We start from the raw sequence: 11511 nt of genomic DNA, 5'->3' as shown, positions 1-11511 counted from the left end.
CAAACAAAAATAAAAAACAATATCCAAAGAAGAAGGAAAAAAACATCCAAAGGGAGAAAAGAAGAACTGAAGGGCCAACGAGGTAGGAGGAAATACAAATTTCGTTTCAGCACCGTTGGAGTGCCAAGCCGTGAAAAGCATTTGGCCAGAAGACAAGGTAAGTGTTGTATCTGTTATTTTAAAACAGCGCTTTTCAAAATGCTGCTTTATAATCGTTTGAGATCGTTAGCCAGTGTGACAGCTGAAGGCTTTTTGAGTTTACCAACATAAAGTTTTATTTCTGTATTAGGACATTGTCAGGAACAATGATGTGTTCATCGCTATGATGTGGTCAAAAAGCGATGCATTGAATCTTAGAAACATTTGTGATTTTTCAAACGATGCTTTTCCTTTTATTTAATCAGTAAAATTTCCATCGGTTTTATATAGTGCCCCTTGAAATATGTCTTTAGCTCATTTTCCGGGCATTTTACTAGAATGCATCCTGAGAAATACACAAGCTCTGCTGCATTTCCGTGCCTCGATGTTTAGTGCCGAGTATAATTGTTGCAGTTGCCTTTTATATATTCCATGAGACCTGTTGGTACCAAGAGAAGTGTGAGACTGTCAGGGTGAATTTATCATACAATCGCACGCATAAATACCTGAGGGTTGCCAGTCCTTTTGCGTTGTTACAGGAGGACTAGAGCTGACGAGTGTGTTTCTACACACTATCAAGGGCATTGTAGTACAGTTTTCTCAGGTGGGAGAATGCTGCCGATCTCCTATTTGACAATACAGCCCTTGATATATTAGAATATTACAGAACTAGAAGCCTTTTGCAAGGAAGAATGTGAGAAAATCCCAAGTACAAGAACTGAAAGCCTTTCAGCTGGCTATAAGAAGCGCTTGTAAGCTGTGATATCTGGCAGAGGAGGTGTTACTAAGTACTGATTACGTAGGGTGCCCAAACTTTTGCAGAGTGCCATAATAATGTTTTTATTTTGTAATTTTGTTCAATTTATGGCATAAAAAGTAACTATTCATCAATGTTTGCTGAAAATATTGTGTATTTTTCCCCCAGTTCCTAAAGAGACTGTATTAACTGATATTGTTGCTTTTGTAATTGAAAAGATGTTATTTGTCAAGGGGTGCCAAACCTTTGCATAAGACTGTACACAGTGTGTGTATGTGTTTATGTGAGTGTGTGTCTGTGTGTGTGTGTGTATATATATATATGTGTGTGTGTGTATATATTTCTGTATATGCATGTGTATATATATATTTATATATAGTTCACACACATTCAAACTTATTTGAATACACATTCAAAATTATTTTTATTATTATTATTTTCGTTTTTTTTTTTTTTTGTGTTTTAAAATTTTTTATTTTTGCAATGGAAATAAAAATAAAGCAGTCCTCCGTAGAGGAGGGGTGGTGGAGGGAATATATATATATATATACATATATATAAAATAATTGTCACACAACTGGGGTGACATGCCTTTCCTGCTCACCCAATTTTAGTGCAACTTAGATATCCATAATGACCTTCTAGTCTCGATACACCCATATATATATATGTATATATATATATAGTTTTTTTTGTTTTTTTTTTTGCAATAGACAATAAAAATAACGCAGTTCTCCATAAAGGAGGGATGGTGGATGGAATATATATATACATATATATAAAATAATTGTCACACAACCTGGGTGACATGCCTTGCCTGCTCACCCAGTTTTAGTGCACCTTAGTTATTCATAATGACCATCTAGTCTCGATACACCCATAAATATATATGTATATATATATAGTTTTTTTTGTTTTTTTTTTTGCAATAGACAATAAAAATAACGCAGTTCTCCATAAAGGAGGGATGGTGGATGGAATATATATATACATATATATAAAATAATTGTCACACAACTTGGGTGACATGCCTTGCCTGCTCACCCAATTTTAGTGCAACTTAGTTATCCATAATGACCAACTAGTCTCGATACACCCATATATATATATATATGTACATATATATATAGTTTTTTTATTAGCAATAGAAAAGAAAAATAACGCAGTTCTCCGTAAAGGAGGGATGGTGGATGGAATATATATATATATATATACATTTATATAAAATAATTGTCACACAACCTGGGTGACATGCCTTGCCTGCTCACCCAATTTTAGTGCACCTTAGTTATCCATACTGACCATCTAGTCTCGACACACCCATATATATATATATATATATATATATATATGTATATATATAGATATTTTTTCTTTTTCTTGTGTTTTTTTTTCGCAATGGATATTAAAAATAAAGCAGTCCTCCGTAAAGGAGGGGTGGTGGAGGGAATATATATATACATATATATATAAAATAATTGTCACACAACCTGGGTGACATGCCTTGCCTGCTCACCCAATTTTAGTGCAACTTAGTTATCCATAATGACCAACTAGTCTCGATACACCCATATATATATATATATATGTACATATATATAGTTTTTTTATTAGCAATAGAAAAGAAAAATAACGCAGTTCTCCGTAAAGGAGGGATGGTGGATGGAATATATATATATATATATATATATATATATATATATATATATATACATTTATATAAAATAATTGTCACACAACCTGGGTGACATGCCTTGCCTGCTCACCCAATTTTAGTGCACTTTTGTTATCCATACTGACCATCTAGTCTCGATACACCCATGAATATATATGTATATATATATATATATATATATATATATATATATATATAGTTTTTCTGTTTTTTTTTTGCAATAGACAATAAAAATAACGCAGTTCTCCATAAAGGAGGGATGGTGGATGGAATATGTATATGCATATATATAAAATAATTGTCACACAACCTGGGTGACATGCCTTGCCTGCTCACCCAATTTTAGTGCACCTTAGTTATCCATACTGACCATCTAGTCTCGATACACCCATATATATATATATATATATATATATATATATATATATATATATATGTACATATATATAGTTTTTTTATTAGCAATAGAAAAGAAAAATAACGCAGTTCTCCGTAAAGGAGGGATGGTGGATGGAATATATATATATATATATACATTTATATAAAATAATTGTCACACAACCTGGGTGACATGCCTTGCCTGCTCACCCAGTTTTAGTGCACCTTAGTTATCCATAATGACCATCTAGTCTCGATACACCCATAAATATATATGTATATATATATATATATATATATATATAGTTTTTTTATTTTTTTCGTAATGGACAATAAAAATAACGCAGTTCTCTGTAAAGGAGGGATGGTGGATGGAATATATATATACATATATACATTTATATAAAATAATTGTCACACAACCTGGGTGACATGCCTTGCCTGCTCACCCAGTTTTAGTGCACCTTAGTTATCCATACTGACCATCTAGTCTCGATACACCCATAAATATATATACTGAACAAAAATATAAACGCAACACTCTTGTTTCTGCTCCCATTTTTCATGAGATGGACTTAAAGACCTACAATTCATTCCAGATACACAATATTACCATTTCTCTCAAACATTTCTCACAAATCAGTCTAAATGTGTGATAGTGAGCACTTCTGCTTTGCTGAGATAATCCATCCCACCTCACAGGTGTGCCACATCAAGATGCTGATCTGACATCATGGGTAGTGCACAGGTGTACCTTATACTGCCCACAATAAATGAGAAAAAGTATGATGGTCTGTCGATAAATCAATAAGAAAATAAATGAAGTCGTTTTCGCGAACACGCTGGAAAAGCCAGGGGCCGGACCGACTGTAGGGGGCGTGGCCAGAGACAGCCATCTCAGGCTGTCAAGTCTCCCGTTTTGGCCGGGAAACTACCGTATTTTACTTCTCTTTCCCGCCGTCCTCCCGTATTAGTATTTTCCCGTAAATCTCCCTTATATTATATAGTTGCTGGATAGTGTAGTGGTAAGATCGCCGCCTTTCACACGGGAGACCGGGGTTCGAATCCCGGTTGTGGCCAAAAATATATTTTATATATTTTATATATTTATATTATATTTATATTATATTTTTTATATATTGTATTATATAGTTGCTGGATAGTGTAGTGGTAAGATCGCCGCCTTTCACACGGGAGACCGGGGTTCGAATCCCGGTTGTGGCCAGAAACAACTGCTATCACAACTAGAGGTACAACACGATTGCTACGACAAGGGGGAGCCAGGACGACAGGTCAGGGGGGAGATATCATCATCCCCACATTCCGAGATTGGGTACCAAGCCCCATATATATTAGTAGGCTGAATACAAGAGCAGCTGACCTGAGAAATAAGAAATAAGCTAAGCTGGAAACCTGGACCCTCCGACCAAGAATGCGTGAAGTACCCTCAGAAGGTCTACTAGAAGATGTACGTAGAAGACTACTACAGATCAGCTGATCTACACCACAGCAACAGTGATCCTTGAGCTGGAGCCGGACCGTCTTTGAAGACTCCGTAAATCTCCGTATAATAATATATATCTACGGGAACGAGAAAGGAGAAAGCAGAGAACAAGAACAAGATTTGTAAATGTAAGATTTGAAGGACCCCCGGCATGAAAAATAGAATAGTTCTCGTCATTAGTGAACATGTGTCTCGTCATTGTGTGTCATGGACAGTAAGAGGGGGATCAATAGAGTGTTGTTATTATAACGTCTAAAAAGTATGATGGTCTGTCGATAAATAATGAAGTCGTTTTCGCGAACACGCTGGAAAAGCCAGGGTGTAGGGGGCGTGGCCAGAGACAGCCTGCTGACCATCTCAGGCTGTCAAGTCTCCCGTTTTGGCCGGGAAACTACCGTATTTTACTTCTCTTTCCCGCCGTCCTCCCGTATTAGTATTTTCCCGTAAATCTCCCTTATATTATATAGTTGCTGGATAGTGTAGTGGTAAGATCGCCGCCTTTCACACGGGAGACCGGGGTTCGAATCCCGGTTGTGGCCAAAAATATATTTTATATATTTTATATATTTATATTTATATTTATATTATATTTTATATAATTTATATTATTTTATATTTCCTGTCTTAAAATGTAAGGGATACTGGAGCCTGGTTGCGGTGGTGGGATGGCTCACGGCGGGTGCCGGAAAATTTCCTTTATTTTCAAATCCAAACCTTGACAGGTATGCTGCTGTTCCAAATCATGGGTGCATGTTACAAGTGCGGAACATATTTTAACTTAGTACTAACTTAGCATCATATTTGATCTGATTCGACTGAATATCCCAGGTTTCCATCTCTCATGCATCTGGTGTGACGTGTTTTCAGACTCTCAGGCTGGCGCCTGAGAAACGTCTCACTCCGGCCAGCTGACCAAAGTTGGTAACCTTGGTATTGTGTGTAGGAGATTCGGTATAACTATAATTTCGTTCTCCATTTGCATGCCCGAAGTGTCTTTAAGTGTTATGTAGTTTTGCCTGAAACGCAAAAATAAAACAAAGCAATTAAAGCCGATCAGTGGCTCAAATTGTGCTGTAGCGATTGAAGAACTTTTGTCGGAAGTTGGATTCGAACTTGGGATGCCTTACTTGGGAGAACAGATACCAGAATAGAGTAGGTTAAGTCCAGCCTTGGCTTCCAAGCTGACGTTTTTCTACATATGTGCTTGTGTATCATGGACAGTAAGAGGGGGCAGGCAAGGAGAGAATTTCTCTCTTTGGGGATCAATAGAGTGTTGTTATTATAACGTCTAAAAAGTATGATGGTCTGTCGATAAATCAATAACAATATCAATGAAGTCAATGTTTATCTAAAGGAATCAGAATTCAGGAAAAGCCAGGGGCCGGACCGAGTGTAGGGGGCGTGGCCAGAGACAGCCTGCTGACTGTTCCAAATCATGGGTGCATGTTACAAGTCCGGAACATATTTTAACTTAGTACTAACTTAGCATCATATTTGATCTGATTCGACTGAATATCCCAGGTTTCCATCTCTCATGCATCTGGTGTGACGTGTTTTCAGACTCTCAGGCTGGCGCAAAGAAATCTTACGGGAATTGAACGTCTCACTCCGGTCAGCTGACCAAAGTTGGTAACCTTGGTATTGTGTGTAGGAGATTCGGTATAACTATAATTTCGTTCTCCATTTACATGCCCGTAGTGTCTTTAACCGGCTGCACGAAACTGGATCCGCCTCCATTACGACACAACTTTGCCCTTATTGGCTTAAGAATTTAGTCACATACATGACGTATATCTGCTATTTCTCCCGAGAAGCAGGTAAAGCAGTGGTAACTGCTTTGTAGTTAATTTACCTGGTAAAATTAAGTTTAAATAAATGATATAAATACTGTAATAGTACTCGTGAGCTTTGTTTATTTGTTATTAGTTATTGTAATGTTGCGCTGCTTTATTTGTTTAATCGTCTAGTCTGTGGAGACATTCAAGTTAATCAAATAAGAATTGCACTGTACACTGTACATGACCATAAAAACTTTGTATCCTTGAAATAAATGTTTTTGATCTTTTCCTTGGCAGTTATCTTTTTACACAGGGCCTCTATGTACACGATAGTTTTTTTTTTCACGACTAACAGTATGGATCAGGAGTTGGTTATTGTAAAAGAAGTAATGTGCATGCAGGTGATATTTGTATAGATTTATCCACACCCTTGTAGCAGTGCTGCCATTGCAGTCAGATCTCGCAAACTAGGAGTATTAGTTGTCTTTATTTCTCTTTATTTCTTGACGCCAACCCTCTCCATTAAATCCGGGCTTGGGACTGGCACCTACCTGAGCTGGCTTGCTCCCTTAAGTGGCTGGGTTAGGCTAAACTATATATATATATTTACCAAGACTACAATAAAACATCTCGAAATGTGTAGTCTAGCAAAACGCAGTTTAAAGAAGGTAGCCTACCTGGCGAAATTGCAAACAAATTAAGGGCGTTAGGCAGCCTTTAGATCCTACCCATCATGCACTGCAGTTTTTTGCTAATTCCTCAAATGGAAAACTGTCCATCCATCCATCCATCCATTTTCCAAACCGCTTATCCTACTGGATCGCGGGGGGTCTGGAGCCTATCCCGGAAGCAATGGGCACGAGACAGGGAACAACTCAGGATGGCGGGCCAGCCCATCGCAGGGCACACTCACACACTATTCACTCACGCATACACTCCTATGGGCAATTTAGCAACTCCAATTAGCCTCAGCATGTTTTTGGACTGTGGGGGAAACCAGAGTACCCGGAGGAAACCCCACGATGACATGGGTAGAACATGCAAACTCCACACACATGTGACCCAGGTGGAGACTCGAACCCGGGCCCTAGAGGTGTGAGGCAACAGTGCTAACCACTGCACCACCATGCTGCCCCCTAAATGGAAAACCATTAAATACAAAAGGAAAACAAAAGTGCTGTAAGACTGTATACTTATGTGTATGTTAGTAAAGGCTGTAGCTGACACAACGGACCCCACTAATTAGAAAGGGGTAATTGTACACATGTGGCATCCAGTATGTTCTTCTATAACAGTTTTTAAAAAAAAAAAAAAACTCACATTACACAAATTGGCACTATCAAAACGAGGATTATGGGGAAAATGGGGACTGTGATGGAGATTACATACACGTAGGCATGGTATTTAGTTTTTTTTAATCTGGTCACCTTCCAGAGTAATTGTAAACTAAAACCATCTTCACCCTATTTGATTCTTTATAAATGGACAATCAGTCGTGCAGTAAATGGGGGTATAGAGAGACACAGAGCTTGTCTAACAAGAAACCCTGGGAAGCTAACATTAATAGGGTGGGTATGGATAGCAAAACCATTGATACAGATTACAGATTTATATCTCACCTGAACCCTGGCGGGCTCCGTGCCAATAGGGGTTGGGATTAGGGTTAGTTAACTTAAGTAGTAATATTGATGTGTATATTCTCCTATTCTCCAGTCAGTGAATCGTGAAACGTAATGTTAATATGTTTCTATACCTATATGTTCTGCTTAAAAACCCATAAAGGCAAGCACAGTGTTTAGACATTCTGTTACTTAGACTAGTAAACACTAAGATCCTTCAGCTTTCAATTAACCTGACACAACAGTCTAAACAACAAATGTGTGCCATGTCATTTGTCATCTTTACATCTTGTATCCTTTATATGGTAATTGGATTTTCAAGGTGGAATTGCAGGTCGATCATTTTAAGGATCTAGATGTAAACCTCCCTGGTGTTGCTTTAATATTTTTTTTGCACAATTTGCTTCACACACTTCCTCCAGCAGAGAAGCTTACAATACTACACCCCACCAAATGACTGGATGATGCCTTTTTATTTAAGGTCTGGCTGTGAGCCTCGATTACCGATACACTATCTTCAGGCTCCTGCCGGGATCAGTCAGTATGGTGGACCTTTGGAGGAATGGGTACAAAACCATCAGGAAAGTTTGCAGGTGCTTCAAGAGTATGTGAAGGCTTAGTTGGAGGAACAAGCCACACCACGAAATCGGAAACACAATGAGTTGGTTAATGATTAGGGGTTTGATGAAGGTCAGCTGGTGTGTTTGCGGAACCATGTTCGAGGTAAAATACAGGATCATTGGGATGCCTGTTTGTATATGGTAGTTCGGTGTCCCCAAGATCAGGGTGCAGTTTACTCTGCAACTCCAATGGAGGGGGACGGGGTTGTCCGTCAAGTTCACCGAACAGAGTTGCGTCCAGTACCACAGGGGGTTGTTATGTCAGGGGAAGATGTTCTGGTAATGTCTCCTGAGTCTGGGTTGCCCACAGGGGCAACAGAAATGGAATCGGATGAGGACTCTGTGATTTTACGGGGACAGGGCTGGTGGGAGGGGTCGCAATAGAGCATCTACAAGTAGGCCTCGTATAATGGAGGAGGTTATGTCCCCCCCGAGGTGTAGAGACCAGTTAAACGTTCGGTGAGGTCCACCACTGGTCATCATACCAACCCTTATAAGTTACCACGGTCAGTGAATGATCGTTCGGTTGGGGAGGAAGACCAGTGGTTTGGGGATAGAATTCTTAGCTGTGATCGTTGGGTCATCAATTTCATTTTGGGGGATGGATTGTAGCCAGGCAATTATAGGCAGGTATAGGAACTGCAGTTCGGACTGGAGGCATAGCCGGGGCGAGATGGCTGTGCATGTTCCGATGGTAGGGCATATTGGCAAAGGAGCAGGCACGGGAAAGACAGGCAGGGTCCTGATAGATTTGGTGGAGCATCGGCGGGCATATTGAATTTGCAGTGTAGCAGCCTTTCTGTTTGCTTGTTTCAGGGGTGAACAATCTTATCCGCAAAGGGCCGGTGTGTATGCAGGTTTTCGCTTCAACTCCCTAATTAGATTTCTAATTAGAGGACTGATTAGCTGAAGAGTCCTCATACCTGGTTTTGAAGAGCTGACCTAAAGGTTACCCCAAAAACCTGTTTTTTTTTTGTTTGAATGGGGCAGTGAGTCATGGGGTAAACTACTGTTCTTTAGGGGTTTTCAAGGTGGAATTACGGGTCGATAATTTTAAGGATCAGGTTGTAAACCTCCCTGGTGTTGCTTTAATATGTTTTATCTGAGGTTGTATCGTGTATTATCAAGCCAGCCGGCTTAGTGGCCTCGGGAGCGGGGTTTAGTGGGAGCAGCTGGCTAGTTTTATTTTCTTTTTTGTTTGTGTCTTTTTCTTTGTTGTATGTATATTTTGGGTTCATTATTAGGCAGGCTGGGCCTTTTGGCACCTGTAGTCTGGGTGCTGGATTGCCCATAGGGGTCTTTTTTATTGCTGTGATTTGCTGTGTCATTCACTAGTGTGATTTGTGCTGGATGTGTTTTTAAGGTTGTGCTGTGGCGTGTACCTGAGCAAACTTTGGGCAACCTGTTCTCTTGTTGGCTTTATTGACAAAGGGTGGATTAGTCTAATTACGGCCTGCTACAAATAGCTGCATATAACGTATAAAAAAAATCACCTTATGGGTGCTCCGTAGGGTAGCAAGATCTTGAGTTTTTTTTACAGTACTCGGGTACGTTTTAAAATTTTCGACCAATCAGCAAACATTATTCTGACAGCATAGCTGGGAAACCAATGAAAAGTGAGTGCAACGTTCTAGAACTTGACTTCGGGTTGACGCTCCCTATAAAAGAGCTGGGTACTGCTTCAAGGCGTTCAGTTGGCGCTACCTCCTGATAGAGTAGCACTGTACGGCTCTTGTTCCGTAAAACAACATCAAAAGGATGAAAAAAAAAAACAATATTTAAAGAAGACGAAAAAAATCAATTTTTAAAGAAGACGAAAAAAACATCGTCTAAAAAAATAAGCCAAAAAAATAATATCCGAAGAAGGAAAAACATGCAAAGTAAAAAAAAACAAACAAAAATAAAAAACAATATCCAAAGAAGAAGGAAAAAAACATCCAAAGGGAGAAAAGAAGAACTGAAGGGCCAACGAGGTAGGAGGAAATACAAATTTCGTTTCAGCACCGTTGGAGTGCCAAGCCGTGAAAAGCATTTGGCCAGAAGACAAGGTAAGTGTTGTATCTGTTATTTTAAAACAGCGCTTTTCAAAATGCTGCTTTATAATCGTTTGAGATCGTTAGCCAGTGTGACAGCTGAAGGCTTTTTGAGTTTACCAACATAAAGTTTTATTTCTGTATTAGGACATTGTCAGGAACAATGATGTGTTCATTGCTATGATGTGGTCAAAAAGCGATGCATTGAATCTTAGAAACATTTGTGATTTTTCAAACGATGCTTTTCCTTTTATTTAATCAGTAAAATTTCCATCGGTTTTATATAGTGCCCCTTGAAATATGTCTTTAGCTCATTTTCCGGGCATTTTACTAGAATGCATCCTGAGAAATACACAAGCTCTGCTGCATTTCCGTGCCTCGATGTTTAGTGCCGAGTATAATTGTTGCAGTTGCCTTTTATATATTCCATGAGACCTGTTGGTACCAAGAGAAGTGTGAGACTGTCAGGGTGAATTTATCATACAATCGCACGCATAAATACCTGAGGGTTGCCAGTCCTTTTGCGTTGTTACAGGAGGACTAGAGCTGACGAGTGTGTTTCTACACACTATCAAGGGCATTGTAGTACAGTTTTCTCAGGTGGGAGAATGCTGCCGATCTCCTATTTGACAATACAGCCCTTGATATATTAGAATATTACAGAACTAGAAGCCTTTTGCAAGGAAGAATGTGAGAAAATCCCAAGTACAAGAACTGAAAGCCTTTCAGCTGGCTATAAGAAGCGCTTGTAAGCTGTGATATCTGGCAGAGGAGGTGTTACTAAGTACTGATTACGTAGGGTGCCCAAACTTTTGCAGAGTGCCATAATAATGTTTTTATTTTGTAATTTTGTTCAATTTATGGCATAAAAAGTAACTATTCATCAATGTTTGCTGAAAATATTGTGTATTTTTCCCCCAGTTCCTAAAGAGACTGTATTAACTGATATTGTTGCTTTTGTAATTGAAAAGATGTTATTTGTCAAGGGGTGCCAAACCTTTGCATAAGA

Source organism: Brienomyrus brachyistius, unplaced genomic scaffold, assembly GCF_023856365.1.
Source record: "Brienomyrus brachyistius isolate T26 unplaced genomic scaffold, BBRACH_0.4 scaffold106, whole genome shotgun sequence".
Lineage (NCBI taxonomy): Eukaryota > Metazoa > Chordata > Actinopteri > Osteoglossiformes > Mormyridae > Brienomyrus > Brienomyrus brachyistius.
Note: the sequence above shows the minus strand (reverse complement) of the source record.